Below are 18,537 nucleotides of genomic sequence, written 5' to 3'. Positions count from 1 at the left end.
GAATAAATTAGGACAGATATAGCAATATTTTATTTTATCGTATCTATGTATTTTACTCGTTCACCGGTGAGCGTTAATTTCGATTCTTTCTTAATTTTAATTTCAATCTGCATAATAAATCCTGTTCAATTTTAGCCTACTCTATTTTAATGCATTTGATTTAATTTCATTTTATCATATTACTTTATCTCGCTCTATTTTAATCTATGTTTTAATATAATCGTACCTGATTTTAGTATAATTGAATATTTTATTTTATCTAATCTGTCTTATTCGATAAATTTAACGGTAATTCTGCGTCCACGATTCGTGCAACTAGGCTTTTTATTTTCTTGAAATACGTTCGCTCATAAATAGTCTGTTAGCAAACGATGGAAGCCTTTTTCTTCAGCTCCAATTTTTCTGAATCGACGCATGAAAATGAGAGTTCGCGGACATTGTTGCATAAAATACGCTGTCATATCGAAAAAATCAGACGAACCTATACGATCGGTCGTTCGGCGACTGCGTCAATAAAATGCAGCGTCTGCTCGCGCTCGAAGATTCGAACCAAGTAGAGCGTCCCAGGAGGCCAGGCCGTTCGAACAACCAAGGCTGAGCATTCCAGCATCGCTGTCCGGTTATCATCTTGCGAAACGATCGAGTTTTCCAGGTATCGCGGCGTAATCCACGGCGGAATAACCCTCGGTATCGCTTGCAACCGATGCAAAACCGTGGGATTCTGCGGATGGACTAGATCGCCGTTGATTTCTTTGCGGCGCCGCATCGAACCGCGCCGCGCCGTACTGCGTCGCATCGTATTGCACCGCATCGAACCGCGCCGCGCCGTACTGCGTCGCATCGTATTGCACCGCATCGCGCCGCACCGCATTGGACCGCGCCGCGCCGCATTGGACCGCGCGGCACCGCGCCGCACAGTGATGCGTTCTTATGGGCGTTCGCGATAATAATCGTAACTTCTAAACTAATTAATTTTCGTCCTATATACGTTAATACTTTTTTAAAGGGAATACAAAGATGAATCGATTTGTACATAAATAATATACATTACTATTAATAAATACGTTATATACAAATACGTCAAGCTTTTATGTCAAAGATATCTCAAGATAAGTGATCAATGGTCACTGATCAGGAGACAGTGAACAAGTGGTCAATGGTCATAGATCAATGTTCACTGTTCAATTTTCATTGTTCAATGTTCATTGTTCATTGTTCAATGTTCATTGTTCACTATTCACTGTTCAATGTTCATTGTTCAATATTCATTGTTCATTGTTCAATGTTAATTGTTCAATGTTCACTGTTCAATGTTCACTGTTCAACGTTTATTGTTCAATGTTCATTGTTCAATATTCACTATTCAATGTTCACTGTTCAGCGTTTATTGTTCAATGATCACTATTCAATGTCTATTGTTCACTATTCAATGTTCATTGTTCAATGTTCAATGTTCAACGTTTATTGTTCAATGTTCATTGTTCAATATTCACTATTCAATGTTCATTGTTCAATGTTCAATGTTCAATGTTCATTGTTCAATGTTCAATGTTCACTATTCAATGTTCACTATTCAATATTCATTGTTCATTTTTCATTGTTCAATATTCATTGTTCAATGTTCACTGTTTAATATTCAATGTTCAATGTTCATTGTTCAATGTTCACTGTTCAACGTTTATTGTTCAATGATCACTATTCAATGTTCATTGTTCATTGTTCACTATTCAATATTCATTGTTCAATATTCATTGTTCAATATTAATTGTTCAATGTTCACTGTTTAATATTCACTGTTCAATGTTCACTGTTCACTGTTCACTGTTCAACGTTTATTGTTCAATGATCACTATTCAATGTTCACTGTTCAACGTTTATTGTTCAATGTTCAATGTTCATTGTTCAATATTCACTATTCAATGTTCACTATTCAATGTTCAATGTTCATTGTTCAATGTCCACTGTTCAATGTTCAATACAGGAATTGAATACCACCACCATTATTTCGAAGTATCCGTATCATACCGGTATCAGTTAAGCCGTTATCAGCTAAAACAATTTTAATACAGATATTTACAATCGATACTGCTATTTTCATAGATATCGTTAACGGCGACTAGTCCAAATCGCGTCGCTGGTTCACGCGACAACGTTACGGTCTCAAGAGACCTTGAGAGAGAGAGAGAGAGAGAGAGAGAGAGAGAGAGAGAGAGAGATCGCAGGCTGCCACGATTGTCCTCAAGGTATCACAGGGCCCGTCGGCCAACGGTGGTGGACGGCTGGGCCCGGTTGGGCCCGACAGCCGAAGTAATTACAGGCTGACGCGGAGGCACGGGTCCGCGCGCTCGGGAATCTTCGCCAACGGGATCGACAATTGGACGGTGCGGAGGGGCCACGGCTATGATTTATCGATACACCGATAAGCGCACCTCCGATAATCATTTATAAACGAACGAGCCGGCCGGTCGGTCGGCCGCAAAGCTGAGAGACTCCGAGACCGAGTTCCCGAGTTCCGAGTCCGAGTCCGAGTCGGAGAGCGCGTAAGCCGAGCACAGAAGGGACGGATCCCTCGTCCTTTTGTCGATCCCGGGAGGCCGCAGGAATGCGCCTACCAGACAAATCGCCATCAGGCCGGGCATCGCGCGAGAGTAATGACCATAATCCCCACGGCTGATTTTTCACCTTTGTCAAACCGCGTCCTGTCGTGTCGCGTCGCGTCGCGTCGCGTCCTGTCCTGTCGCCTTCTTCGACGTACAGTGGAACTCCATTTATCGCGACGGAAATTTTCGACAATGCCCGACGCGACGGCGAACCTTCGCCGATCTCCCGGGGTCGGTGGAGCCGATTACTGTGCCCCTGTTCTGTGGCCCTCGGGTTCGGGGCCCTTTTATCCAGTCGAATCTAAACACGACGCTGTATTATTGGTTTTTGCAACTAGGATCACTGTTTTAAATAATTTGCAAAGAATTGTAACTTAAAAAATTAACGCTGGATCTACTGAACACCAATCTGAAAATGGTTTCTGATTTTTTTCTGTCATGGTTCTCGATATTATAAACATTTTTCCAGGAGAGATTGACGGATATTTATCTTTATCGAAGCATAGAAATCGTACGAAGTTGAAGCAAATTCAATTTAATCGTTATCAATGTGAAATAATTAATATTATAAAGCAATTAATATCGTTATGAAAACTGGTCTCTCGAAAGTAGGCGTGAAGGACGTTTATTGAGCGCTGATTGCCGGTGTACAGATACCATATATCCCAAAAATGTCTAAAATTCTAGCAAAAAATATTCCTCAGGTCATTTGGAGCAACTTTTTCCTTTGCGAAAATGCGATCCGCGGCTCCGTTCACGAGTTATTAACGAAAAACAGTGACCAGTGAGAGATCGCGCCCGACGCCCCGCCCTCGCGAGCACCGCCGCCGCGTCAGGCGGCCCGCGCGACGCGCATTGACCCCAAAGGCGGAGCGCCGGCCGCTCTCGCTCTCCGATTGGTCCACGTTTTTCGCGAATAACTCGTAAACGAAGCCTCGTAGAGCATTTTCGCAAAGGAAAAAGTTGCTTCAAATGACCTGAGGAACCTAATGACCTAATTGAAATGACCTAATTCCCCGCTCGTACAATAAGTACGAGCTAACTAATTCCCCGCTCGAAAGTCACGAAATATGGCCGATTCTTTAGGGAAAAGGCGCCGCGCTCGCAGAAACGCGCCGCGCGTTTAGGCGAGCAGCTTCCCGGCGCTATTATGTCCGCGGCCGGGCACGGAGTTCCGCGTCTCGGGTGTCGTTCGAGGAGGCAACCGGTAACCAGCTACGCCGGGTACCTCGTAAATTCCTGGCTCGACGATCTTAGAGATTATAACATTAATCAGTCCTCGCTATCGGGACGTTCCTCTCGAACGAGGAAGCCGGCAGAGAGTATCCCGCGCGGAGTACCCTAAGCTCGAAGAGCAGCGAAGGCCAGCGAACGCCGCCGCTGCGAGCTATGATACTTTCATTAGGCGGGCAAATCGTGCTTGTACGTTCTTAGGGTTTAACGCGCGCGCGCGCGCGCGAGAACGGCGCCGGGATATCTTGTAAGAGCAGGACTGCGGATATGTTTATGCGATTCCGAATTTCCCGAGATTATCTTGTATGGAATGGGAAACATTTATTTCGTTGGCGGATGGGTTATTTATGGCGCCACGGAGAGAGCGCGCGCGCGCGTGTCATTAACCCTGCCGCGGTGTCGAGGGTTACGTTGAATCGTCCGCATTCTTGTGTCTTTTTTATTAACGACGGACGGTAAAGGAGCGGTAAAAGAGCGGCTGGTTTTGTGTATTTGTTTGTAAATGTGACGATGAGACGTTTGTTCGGATTTTTGGCTAGCGTTGGTCGCGATTTTGCGGTGATTTTGTAAAATGAGAGAAGGAAGTAATGTGAAATAAAATTGGATGAAATGAAGCGGGAGAAAATAAAATAGGATGGAATAAAATGCGATGAATTAAGCTCTCGATTGAAACGCAATAAATGAAATTGGAAGTGAGATACAATAAATTAAATTCGAATGAAACGCGATGAATTAAATTGAAATAAGATGCAATAAATTAAGCTCGAATGAAATGCGATAAATTAAATTGAAGTAAGATGCAATAAATTAAATTCGAATGAAATGCGATAAATTGAATTGAATTAAAATACAATAAATTCAACTCGAATGAAATACAATGAATTAAATTGAAGTAAAATACAATAGAGCAATAAATTAGGTTGAAGCAAACAACAATGATTTATACGACGAATTAAACCATTAGGCTGTTATTAACTGTGAATATTGTTTATGACCACTAACATGTATATTGAATAAATAACTCATAAATGTGACCTTACAATAGGACCAATCGTAAATTAACAAATTAGTGAACAGCTGTGGATCGCAATTTATGCACCTCATTCCGCGAGAAATCATCGTAGAAGGATGATCTTCGGCTCAAATTAAAGCTCGAAATCTCTGCTTTAAGACACTCTTTCTGGATTTTCGGTTCGATGCACTCACACCATTGTAAACCTTGAAATGCGAGGCCAAGCTTTTCATATTAAAAATGGTTAATTTCGACAGAATGTACGAACTTCGACAAATTTTTTTCGGGAATGCCGTTAGCAACGGAATAAAGTTCGATCCTTCCTCTTCAATTAAAAAAAAAAGAAACTCGCCTGCGATTTTTTTTCCCAAAGTCACAGCACTTCGAAGCGACCCATGGATATTCGTCGAAGGGTGATGCAAAAGTCATCGTAGGGTGACGATGCAAGGGTTGCTTTAAAGTCCTGTAACTTTGCGTAAAAAAATCGCAGCCGCGTTTCTTTTTCTTCAAATTGAAGCGGAAGGAACGAGCTTTATTCTCCCGCAAACGGTATTCTAGGAAAAAATTTTCCAGAGATCGTGCATTTCGTCGAACTTGACAATTTTCAATGCGACAAACATGGCCTCGCGTTTGAATAGTTACAGTGTCGAGGGTGCGTCGAACTTAAAGTCGGAAAAGGGTGTTTGAAAGCAGAGGTTTCGAGCTGTAATTTAAGAAAAAATTCGTCGTCCTACGATAATTTTCCGCGGAGTTGTCGCCGGTCAAAGTTGGCCTATTATAAAAACTGAACGATCGTTAGTCCTTTTTAAACCCGTCTAGAACCACCGTTATCATTTAGCATCATCTTAACAAATTTTTCCTCTCGTGAATACCGTTTGCAGGAAAATAAAGCTCGATCCTTCCGCTTCAATTTAAAAAGAAGAGAAACGCGGCTGCGATTTTTCTTTCCGAACGGCAAACACGGCGAACACGGCCTCGCATTTGAGTGGTTACAGCGGCGAGGGTGCGTCAAATATTAAAATCCAGAAATTCTGTTTTAAAGTAGAGCTTTCGAGCTGTAATTTAAGAGAAGAGTCATCGTCCTACGACGATTTTTCGCGGAGTTATCGTCGGACAAAGTTGCATCATTTCTAGCCATAATTCTTTTCAGCATCGTATCGCTCGCTTCTTTATCGATTTATTCCGATCTCCGACTTAACCGGTTCAGTCCAAAAGTCGTCGAGTCACCGTTAATTGACATGAAGTCAATTTGACGTAGCACTGAAAGAGGAAAGCAAATATTCGAGTTAAAGAATAATAGGCGCAGCTCGAGTTGTCAATTTATTAGCGTGAAAGGTCTCATTTTCTCGGTCAAAGTTCGCCTTCATCGAGAAACCACGGCAATACCTGCACTTGCCTCATAATAAATTTTCAATTACATTATATGATAAACGATCGAAAGGGGCAAAGCCGTCGGTGGCACTTCGCTAGGCAAGTTGCATAGAACAGAGCGACAGCGACGGTCGCCGATCTCGAACGGCGACGGCGAACGCGACGCGAGACGCGTCTCGGTCTCGCGAGTTGCCGCGGTTTTCCTAAATTCTGCGCGACGGGACGCTATAAGTTCGCGAAAATTCACTTCAATAAATAAAGTTACGCAAGCCCTCGTTATCGCCCGTTTCCGCCAAGTTGCGCATAGAACAGAGCGACGGCGACGACACGGGGAGAGCGCGACTCTTTCGGTGAACCGCGGCGCGCAAATCATAAGCGAGGAGCACGCTAGAGCACGCTGGAACAATAGAGCATCTGTTCCTGTAGGGGGTCAATGGACATCGCAAGGTGAGGTGCTCGCATGTCTTTGACCGGGATGACACGCAGAAACAACGCGGCTCATCCGGATACTTAGAGGGGGTTAAGTCAGAGAGTCAGAGTCGAAGGCGGACGAGAAGGCTGAGGAGGCGGCTGCGGAGGAAGAGGAGGGTGCTGGGTGGGGAGGGAACGCTTAATTGCATTACAGATTTTAATTGCGCACGGTTGCTCCCTGCCCGCCCTGTTCCTCCGCAGCCGCGGCCGCAGCGAGCGATTTTAACGGAACACCGTGCCGTGCCGGCGAACCGCCGCCGCAGCAACGAACAAAGCGTGCTTCGAAATTGAGAGCCATGTATTTATTGCGCGCAACTAGGAACGCGAGGCGGCCATTTCATGGTAACGACCGATTCTCATTGCGCCGATCGCTATGTTACTCATTGCCGGGCTCCGCGCGGCTGTTCGCCGCTGACGCGCGTTAATTTCTCGCTTTAGCCTCGCGGATCTTTATCCGCCGTTCCGCGACTTACCGCGGATAAGCGGTCCCATTATCCGACATCGATCGCGATCTTTTCTTCACGATGATTTTTCCTGATACTCGAGGCGGCCCCGTCCAGCCGGAAACACCGAACGCCGGTCGTATTTTCTTCGGATACGATCGTTGATGTACGCGCGTTTCTGTGGCGTTTTCTTACGCTGACCTCGAATCGATTAAATTGTATATTTGTTGTATAGTGCAATTTGTTTTTATTCGATTGTTATATTATATGGTTCAAGAGTGAATTTAATTCAATTATTATATCATATGGTTCAAGAGAATTTTATTCAATTATTATATTATATAGTTCAAGTGAGAATTTAATTCAATTATTATATCATATAATTTAAGCAAATTTAATTCAATTATAATATTATATAATTCAATTCAATTATTATAGTACAAATTATTAATTGAATTCAATTCAATTATTCTATTACAAATTGATAATTGAATTCAATTTAATTATTATATTACAAATTATAAACTGAATTCAATTCAATTATTATATTACAAATTACTAATTGAATTCAATCCAATTATTATATTACAAATTACTAATTGAATTCAATCCAATTATTATATTACAAATTACTAACTGAATTCAATTCAATTATTATATTACAAATTATGAATCGAATTCAATTCGATTATTATACTACAAATTACTAATTGAATTCAATTCAATTATTCTATTACAAATTGATAATTGAATGCAATTCGTTTATTATATTCCAAATTATTAATTGAATTCAATTAAATTATTATATTACAAATTACTAATTGAATTCAATCCAATCATTATATTACAAATTATTAATTCAATTCAATTCAATTATCGTATTACAAATTATTAATTGAATCACCTCGACGACTTTTTATCTCGTCGATATTTCTTTTTCGACAACGAAAGAGTTTTCTTTCTTACAACAGGGAAAAATGTAATGGTATCGGAAAATTCGTACGTTAATACGTCTATTTATTATACGACGACGCGCATAAAGACACCGGTAAAAATTTCAGCTTTCGTCGTTGTTCGAGGTACATACATATGAATTTTGTTCGACGATTATCGGCGCTCTGTGCCAGCAGCATACGAAGCGGGAGAGAGAGAGAGAGAGAGAGAGAGAGAGAGAGAGAGAGAGAGGAGATCGCCGCTTCTTCTTTTCAATGAATCGTGAAATATTATATTCGACGAGGAGCGGCGCGACGGATAATACGGAATAACGTTCCGAACGCGAGCGTCCGCATATCTTCTTCCTCCTGCTCGGCTAGAATAGCCGTCCCTCGACCTTTTACGTTCTCCTAAGCCCGGGCGTATTCCTGTTTTAAGGTCCCATAGAATCACGACGGGGAAGACGTGGGATAGCGGATAAGGGATCGAAGTGGCGAGGGAAGGACCCGGGACTGTCGCGAGAGAGACGCAGAGAGAGAGAGAGAGAGAGAGAGAGAGAGAGAGAGAGAGAGAGACAATGACGGAGACAGGGGCAGAATGTGAGAGAACGGGGAACAAAGAGAAAGAGAGAGAGAGAGAAAGAGAAACGGAGAGAATGAGGATTTCTTTCTGTCGCTATTTCTCTCTCTTTCTTTCGGTTTCTATTTCCCTCTCTTTCTTCCTGTTTCTATTTCCCTCTCTTTCTTTCTGTTTCTTTTCCTCTGTCTCTTCCCCTTTGTGTTTCTCCTTCTTTCTCTCTTTCTTTCTGTAACTTCCTCTATCTCTCTTTTTCTGAAAGGAGTAGAGACAGAGAAAAAGAAACAGAAAGAAAGAGAAAAATAGAAACAGAAAGGAAGAGAGAAAGAAAGAGACAGAGAAAAAGGAACAGAAAGAAAGAGACAGAAGGAGATACAGAAAGAAAGAGTGAAAGAAAGAGACAGAGAAAAAGGAACAGAAAGAAAGGGAGAAAAGAAACACAAAGAAAGAGAAAAATAGAAAGGAAGAGAGAAATAGAAACAGAAAGAGAGAGAGAGAAAGAGAGAGAGAGAAGAAGAGAAACAGAAAGAAAGAGAAAAATAGAAACAGAAAGGAAGAGAGAAATAGAAACAGAAAGGAAGGGAGAAATAGAAACAGAAAGAAAGAGAGAAATAGAAACAGAAAGAAAGGGAGAAATAGAAACAGAAAGAAAGAGAGAAATGGAAACAGAAAGAAATAGAGAGAGAGAGAGAGAGAGAAACAGAAAGTGAAAGAAAGCGCAAGAGAAACAGAAATAGAGAGAGAGAAAGAGAGCCAAAGATAAAGAGAGAGAGAGAGAAGGGGAACCAAAAAGAAAAGGAGAGACAAAGAGAATCAAATAGAAAGTGAACCAAAGCGAGAAGGAGAGACAAAGAGAACCAAAGAGAAAGAGGAAAAGAGAATCAAAGAGAAAGAGAGAAAAGGAGAACCAAATAGAAAGAGGGAGAGAAAGTGAACTAAAGAGAAAGAGAGAGAGAGAGAGAAAGGGAACCACAGAGAAAGAAAAAAAGAGAATCAAAGAGAAGGAGAGAAAATATAACCAAATAGAAAGAGAGAGAGAGAGAGAGAGAAAGTGAACCGAAGAGAAAGATAGAGAGAGAGAGAGAGAGAGAGAGAAAGTGAACCGAAGAGAAAGATAGAGAGAGAGAGAGAGAGAGAGAAAGTGAACCGAAGAGAAAGATAGAGAGAGAGAGAGAGAGAGAGAGAGAGAGGGAACCACAGAGGAAGAAAAAGAGAGAATTAAAGAGAAAGAGAGAAGAAGAGAACCATATAGAAAGTGAACCAAAGAGAAAGAGAGAAACAAAGAGAACCAAAGAGAAAGAAAAAAAGAGAATGAAAGAGGAAAAGAGAAAAAGAGAACCAAATAGAAAGAAGGAGAGAGAAAGGGAACCACAGAGAGAGAGAGAGAGAGAGAGAAAACGAGAACCAGAGAAAAAGAGAACCAGGGAGAAAGAGAACCAAAGAAAAAGGGAGAGAAAAAGAGAGAATGAGAAACAGAGAAAGAAAGAGCGAGAGAGAGAAAGAGAGAACGAGAAACAAAGAGCGAGAGAGAAACCGAGAAACAGAGAGAGAGAGAGAGATAGAGAGAGAGAGAGAGAGAGAACCATATGGAAAGAGAAGGAGAGAGAGAAGGAGAGGCAGAAGAAAGCCGAAGAATGGCGGATCGTCATCTTCACGCGATGCCGAGCGAGGCGAACTTATGTAACGCTTTCATGCAAGACAAGGCCAAGGTTTCCGCGACGCGGCCGCCTCGCTCGGTGCCCGTGTGGTCCCACCGTTTCATATTGTTTTATGCCGCGGAGACGGCGACGCATTTAATTACGTATATCGAAAGAAATGATGCGGCCCCTGCGCTACCTTGGACCACCGAGACGGCGGAATTCATGGTCGCCCGACGACTCACGGGACACGGTCCTCGATTGTATAATTTTATTGGGAAATCGAGACACGCGCGGCGAATTCCGCCTGCGTGTTTTCGCAGTAGTTCTTCGCTATACATGTATAGAAACCGAATGAAAAATTTGCTCAGCGATTTCTGGGTTCTCGGGAAACGTACGAATGTGATCTAGAAACGTCTGAACGCGATCTAAAAATATTTAAACGTGATCTAAGGACGTCTATTATAATCGTAATAATAATAATAATTAATAACTAATGTATTTACTATATTTAGATAATTTATATATTTCTTATATATTTATATATTATATTTATATATTTATAATTTAAATAATTTATATATTTCTCTTATTTAATATATTTAAATAATATTTACCGTATTTACTTTAATTAATAACTAATATTTACTATATTTACTTTAATTAATAATTAATATTTACTGTATTTGAATAATAATTAAATAAATATAATTAAATAATATTTACTGTATTTACTTTAATTAATAACTAATATTTACTATATTTAAATAACAATTAAATAAATATAATTAAATAATATTTACTGTATTTACTTTAATTAATAACTAATATTTACTATATTTAAATAACAATTAAATAAATATAATTAAATAATATTTACTGTATTTACTGTAATTAATAACTAATATTGAAAAATATTTAAACGTAATCTAAGAACATAAAATCATCTAAATATAATCTAAAAATTTAATAAGTCTTAAATTTAGAAAAATCTGATGTCTACAAAAATCTGAGGTCAGAAAATGTCTAGACTGTAAAGTTCACAAAAATCTGAAGTAAAACAATTTCTGGGATCTAAAATCAACAAAAATCTGAAGTGAAAAAATTTCTACAGTCTAGAATCAACAAAAATCTGAAGTGAAAAAATTATCCAGAGTTTAAATTCTGTAAAAATCCGGAGTCAACAAATTTTTAGAGTCTAAAATCAACAAAAATCCGGAGTCAAAAAAAGGAAAAGAATTTCTAAAGTTTCGAAATGTCTAAACATTGTCCGAATCCACGTTTCCATATCGAAACGCACGGAACAAGTCCCGGCGAGGACCCACGCGTTCTATTTCCTATACGAGACGACTTCGAACGAAGCGGTTTTTTTTTCTCAGATCATTTGCTATCACAATCGGCGTTAACGCGATATTGTTCTCTCTCTCTCTCTCTCTCTCTCTCTCGGCTTTTTCTTCTGCCGGCAGACCTTCGTCCGCCACTGAAACGCGTTCTCGCCGCTCCCCCCACCCCTCTACCCGCGAGATGCGTTATCAATGTAAATCGTCGCTTATCTCGCGGGAAGTTTTCCCTCGTATTTTCTCACTTTCGTTGTTCGCCGTTCACCGTGCTCGCCATTGTGCGCAGCCTCGTCCGTCCGTCTAATAACGGGAGAGACTCGAAGTGGAGTATACGGAATCGAGAAAACTTTAACAAGCTTCGCGGAAAAAGGCGAGTGGGAACGAGCGCGGTCCCGTTACTCGTCACTCTCATTGTCGACGGGCATGTCGATCTTGTCGAACCGCCGCCTTATCTTGTATCTGCGCCTTATATACATTCGCGCCGGCTAATTTCAGAGAGAAATACACCGCAATCTTTGCGGCGCCGATGCGATTTACAAGAACGTAACGGAACGTAATTGCTGCGATAATAATACTTCTTTACGAACCGCGTTGGTTTCGCGTGAAAATTAATTGAATTCTTACTTGATATCACAATTCGATTATATTTATTTCAAGTAAGATTGAATTTTTATTTTAAAGGAAATTCAATATTTATTTTGACTAGAATTCGATACTTATTTGAAATAAAATTCAATTATGAAGTGTCTAGAAGTATTTTTGAAGGCTGTGGTACAAATGTTTATTACTTGTACAAGTAAAGATTAATATTTCTTTTAGATACGATTCAATTTCGATTTTTATTTCGAATAAAATTCAATTGTTTGGTTTCGAGTTATATTCGATATTTGTTTCGAGGGAAATTCAATTTTTGGTATAAGTTAAATTCAGTATTTATTTTGAGTAAAATTCGATATTTATTTGAAACAAAATTCAATTATGGAGCGTCTAGAAATATTTTTGAAGGCTGTGGTACAAATGTTTATTACTTGTACAAGTAAAGATTAATATTACTTTTAGATACGAATCAATTTCGATTTTTATTTCGAATAAAATTCAATTTTTTGGTTTCGAGTTATATTCGATATTTGTTTCGAGGGAAATTCAATTTTTGGTTTAAGTTAAATTCAGTATTTATTTTGAGTGGAATTCAATATTTATTTTGAGTAAGATTCGATATTTATTTCAAGTAAGATTCAATTTTTATTTTAAAGGAAATTGAATATTTATTTTGACTAGAATTCGATACTTATTTGAAATAAAATTCAATTATGAAACGTCTAGAAGTATTTTTGAAGGCTGTGGTACAAATGTTTATTACTTGTACAAGTAAAGATTAATATTTCTTTTAAATACGATTCAATTTCGATTTTTATTTCGAATAAAATTCAATTTTTTGGTTTCGAGTTATATTCGATATTTGTTTCGAGGGAAATTCAATTTTTGGTATAAGTTAAATTCAGTATTTATTTTGAGTAAAATTCGATATTTATTTGAAACAAAATTCAATTATGGAGCGTCTAGAAATATTTGTGAAGGCTGTGGTACAAATGTTTATTACTTGTACAAGTAAAGATTAATATTACTTTTAGATACGAATCAATTTCGATTTTTATTTCGAATAAAATTCAATTGTTTGGTTTCGAGTTATATTCGATATTTGTTTCGAGGGAAATTCAATTTTTGGTTTAAGTTAAATTCAGTATTTATTTTGAGTGGAATTCAATATTTATTTTGAGTAAGATTCGATATTTATTTCAAGTAAGATTGAATTTTTATTTTAAAGGAAATTTAATATTTATTTTGACTAGAATTCGATACTTATTTGAAATAAAATTCAATTATGAAGTGTCTAGAAGTATTTTTGAAGGCTGTGGTACAAATGTTTATTACTTGTACAAGTAAAGATTAATATTTCTTTTAGATACGATTCAATTTCGATTTTTATTTCGAATAAAATTCAATTGTTTGGTTTCGAGTTATATTCGATATTTGTTTCGAGGGAAATTCAATTTTTGGTATAAGTTAAATTCAGTATTTATTTTGAGTGGAATTCAATATTTATTTTGAGTAAGATTCAATATTTATTTCAAGTAAGATTCAATTTTTATTTTAAAGAAAATTCAATATTTCTTTTGAGTAAAATTCGATGTTTATTTGAAACAAAATTCAATTATGAATCGTCTAGAAGTATTTTTGGAGGCTGTAGTGAAAAATATATTGAGTTTTATTTAAAATAACGATTGAATAACTTAAACTAAAAAATTGAATTTTGTTTCAGATAAATATTGAATTTGACTCGAAATAAATATTGAATGGCATTTAAAATAAAAATTGAATTTTACTTGAGATAAATATTGAATTTAACTTAAACCAAGAAATTGAATTTTTACTTAAAATAAATATTGAATTTAACTTGAACCAAAAAAATTGAATCTTGTTTCGAATAAATATTGAATTTAACTTGAACCAAAAAAATTGAATCTTGTTTCGAATAAACATTGAATTTGACTCAAAAATAAATATTGAATCTCATTTAAAATAAATATTGAATTTAACTTAAACCAAAAAATTGAGTTTTTACTCGAAATAAATATTGAATTTAACTTGATCCAAAAAAATTGAATCTTGTTTCGAATAAATATTGAATTTGACTCAAAAATAAATATTGAATCTCATTTAAAATAAATATTGAATTTAACTTAAACCAAAAAATTGAGTTTTTACTCGAAATAAATATTGAATTTAATTTGATCCAAAAAAATTGAATCTTGTTTCGAATAAATATTGAATTTGACTCAAAAATAAATATTGAATCTCATTTAAAATAAATATTGAATTTAACTTGAACCAAAAAAACTGAATCTTGTTTCGAATAAATATTGAATTTGACTCAAAAATAAATATTGAATCTCATTTAAAATAAATATTGAATTTAACTTAAACCAAAAAATTGAGTTTTTACTCGAAATAAATATTGAATTTAACTTGATCCAAAAAAATTGAATTTTGTTTCGAATAAATATCGAATCTTACTCAAAATAACTATTGAATTTCGCTCAAAATGAACACTGAATTTGACTTAAACCAAAAATTGAATTTCCCTCGAAAGAAAAATCGAATATAACTCGAAACCAAAAAATTGAATTTTACTCGAAACAAAAATCAAAAATGAATCATATCTAAAAGAAATATTAATCTCTTTACTTGTACTAATAATAAACATTTGTACCACAGCCTTCAAAAATATTTCATAATTGAATCCGTTCGTATAAAATAAAAATATAAAATATAAAATAAAAAAAAAAGCACGGCACACAAATATAATACAATTAAGAGATTAAAAATCTCTTCAGTTTATATTGTCGCAAATCTTCGCAAGGGATTGCCTGTCGTAAAAAAGAAGAATATCCGATAACCGCAACATAGTACACGACGCAAGTATGCCCGTACAATGGATAATGAAGCGTGCAAACCTGACGTGGGCACTTAATAATATTAAGCCGAGGATAATGTTGCTTGATAGAGTCCCAGGAACGGCGATCGCCGTGATTTAAGCTCCGACGATCTCCGCATGCTCGCTCGGAATTAATAAGGGATAAATCATAGGGGATGGAAGCGCGAGGACGCTGCGGCTTCTGTTTTTCAATCGAACGTGTCGGTCGTGGTTCGACGTTTTCACGACTGCTTATTTTGCCAGCGTCGTCCGGCAATATTTTCCTCTCGCCAAACAGAAACCAGAAGTGATATCGTGACGCATCGGGATTTCATAAATCACGAAATAACACGCTTGCGTGTTCGTTAACGGGCCAGAAGATGCGTTTCGAGCTCGTCGCCGCGCGGTCGCCCCGTTCCGCTGAAACGTATAAACTTCGACTCCGTGGTGGATTCCGATGTTCAATAAATCGTTGAATCTCTTTGCGCAGATAAGCGTTGTTTACAACTTCCTGCATGTCTCTCCTGCATTCCCTCGTCCACGGTTTTACAAAATAGTTTTGCAATCGTAAATATACCGCGTCCGCGCGGCTCGACGAAGAACGCGCGCGCGCGCGCGCGACCGACGCGATTGCGCCCTTTTTTAGAACGAAATGGTAAAAGTTGGAAATTGGAGGCTTTTAGAATTCGATTTCTAGCTAATTTTACGAAGCGTTCCAATAAATAAAATATCTAAAATGAGATAACGATTTCTCCCATTATTTTATAAAATAGTGTACTATAAATGTCTGCCCGGATGTCACGTGATATCACTGTAATTTGGAAAGATCTGTATACAGAGAAACACGAAATTGTCTGTGAATAAATATAAATAATAATTATTGAAGCTGCATCGGCTTCATCTGAGAATTAATTGAATTTTATTTAAAGGAAATATTGAATTTTCCCTGAAATAAGAATAAGGCTATGAATAAATATAAATAATAATTTTAAAACTACCCTCTCTGGTTTCACCTAAAATATAATTAAAATTAATTGAATTTAATTTTTAAATAAAAATAGAATTTTCCTTGAAATAAGACTAAGATAATAATAATAATAATAATAATAAATATAAATATAAATAATAATTTTGAAACTACGCTCTGGTGTCACCTAAAAAATTGATCGAATGTAATTGTTAAATAAAAATTGAATTTTCCTTGAAATAAGACCAAGATCCTGAATAAATATAAATAATAACTTTAAAACTACCCTCTCTGGTTTCACCTAAAATATAATTAAAATTAATTGAATTAAATTTAAAGTAAAAATAGAATTTTCCTTGAAATAAGACTAAGATGATAATAATAATAAATATAAATAATAATGTTAAAACTACGCTCTAGCGTCACCTAAAAAATTAATCGAATGTAATTTAACCTTGAAAATTGAATTCTCCTTGAAATAAGAATAAGATAATAATAATAATAAATATAAATAGTAATGAATATAAATAACAATGTTAAAACTACGCTCTGACGTCACTTAAAAAATTAATCGAATGTAATTATTAAATAAAAATTGAATTTTCCTTGAAATAAGACTAAGATAATAATAATAATAAATATAAATAAATATAAATAATAATGTTAAAACTACGTTCTGAAGTCACCTAAAAGATCAATCGAATGTAATATAACCTTGAAAATAGAATTTTCCTCGAAACAAGACTAAAAGATTCCGAATAAATATAAATAATAATTTTCACGTTATCGCGAATGAATATTCGATTAGCATCGCTGGAGCATCGATTACGCCGTTCGTATCCGCACGAATTAGTATTCCGACGTTAGAATTTTCTTCGGAAGATGTTCCAAAGCGGCCGGCTAGACAATTGATCCCTCCATTATTCATGTTATTTTGCCGGTGTCGTGCGTGTCGGCCATAAAACGGGTTTTCCCTCAATATATTCAACGGCGTGCCTTGTTCGTAAAGCATTAATGCGTTCGCCGCCGACCACGTCAAAATGATTTCCGGTTACAGATCATAACGGAGTCGAAGCGTAAGCGTCCGAATATCCGGACTGCGGAACAACATAACGAGTGCAATAATCTTTCCGTGGATTCTCGACGCGAGCGAATCGCTTAACCGACCGATCGGACAGCTTCGGACAGCTTCTTCGCCCCCGTGATTACGTAACGAGCGAATCGTTCGCTCGAGACGCGTTATTTCTGATTAGCTTTTATTAATATGCATTGTTGTATTTCGTCGCGTAGAACTGGAACGTTTTTTTAATCTGTGCAGCGTTTAACAGCAGAATTATCGTACTAGTCGAAATTATTGGTTTCTGATTTTTTGCTTTTACGGTTACTTCGAATAAGAATTGAATTTTACTTCAAATATGAATTTTGAATTTTACTTGAAATAGATTTCGAATTTTACTCACAATAAAAATTCAATTTTACTTGACATGAATATCGAATTTTTCTTGAAATAAAAATTGAATTTCACTTGAAATAAAAATTCAATTTTACTTAAAATGAATATCGAATTTTACTTAAAATAAATATCGAAGTTTACTCAAAATAAGAATTCAACTTTACTTAAGGTAAATATCGAATTTTACTTGAAATGAAAATTGAATTTTACTCGAAATAAAAATTCAATTGTACTTAAAATACATATCGAATTTTACTTGAAATAACTATCGAATTTTTCTTGAAATAAAAATTGAATTTTACTCGAAATAAAAATTCAATTTTACTTAAAATGAATATCGAATTTTACTTAAAATAAATGTCGAAGTTTACTCAAAATAAGAATTCAACTTTACTTAAGGTAAATATCGAATTTTACTTGAAATAAAAATTGAATTTTACTCGAAATAGAAATTCAATTTTACTTAAAATGAATATCGAATTTTACTTAAAATAAATATCGAAGTTTACTCAAAATAAGAATTTAACTTTACTTAAGGTAAATATCGAATTTTACTTGAAATAAAAATTGAATTTTACTCGAAATAAAAATTCAATTGTACTTAAAATACATATCGAATTTTACTTGAAATAACTATCGAATTTTTCTTAAAATAGAAATTGAATTTTACTTAAAATAAATATCGAATTTTACTTGAAATAACTATCGAATTTTTCTTAAAATAGAAATTGAATTTTACTTAAAATAAATATCGAATTTTACTTGAAATAACTATCGAATTTTTCTTGAAATAAAAATTGAATTTTACTTAAAATAAATATCGAATTTTGATGTTTTATCTGTTACCGTCTCAGCAGCAAGACGGCAAGTTCGTGCTATCGTACTGCGGCAATTATGCGTGAAACGTGCACGTTCTGCAGTCGTGATTAACATAATAAAGTCTTCTAAAGAGTCTTCTTCGAAGACTTCTTTGAAAGTCTGCTTTCGGTGTCGTCGCCTCAAAGCTGAACAATCTCTTAATTCCCG

At 36.3% G+C, this 18,537-nt stretch overlaps 1 protein-coding gene across 1 annotated transcript in view; it reads right to left on the bottom strand.

The window, feature by feature from the left end:
• Positions 1 to 18,537, bottom strand: part of LOC117223567 (uncharacterized) — an 80,764-nt gene that overhangs the window by 59,132 nt on the left and 3,095 nt on the right. The window lies entirely within an intron of this gene.

Source organism: Megalopta genalis, chromosome 2 (assembly GCF_051020955.1).
Source record: "Megalopta genalis isolate 19385.01 chromosome 2, iyMegGena1_principal, whole genome shotgun sequence".
Classification (NCBI taxonomy): Eukaryota; Metazoa; Arthropoda; class Insecta; order Hymenoptera; family Halictidae; genus Megalopta; species Megalopta genalis.
This window is presented reverse-complemented; position numbering and strand designations above follow the sequence as displayed.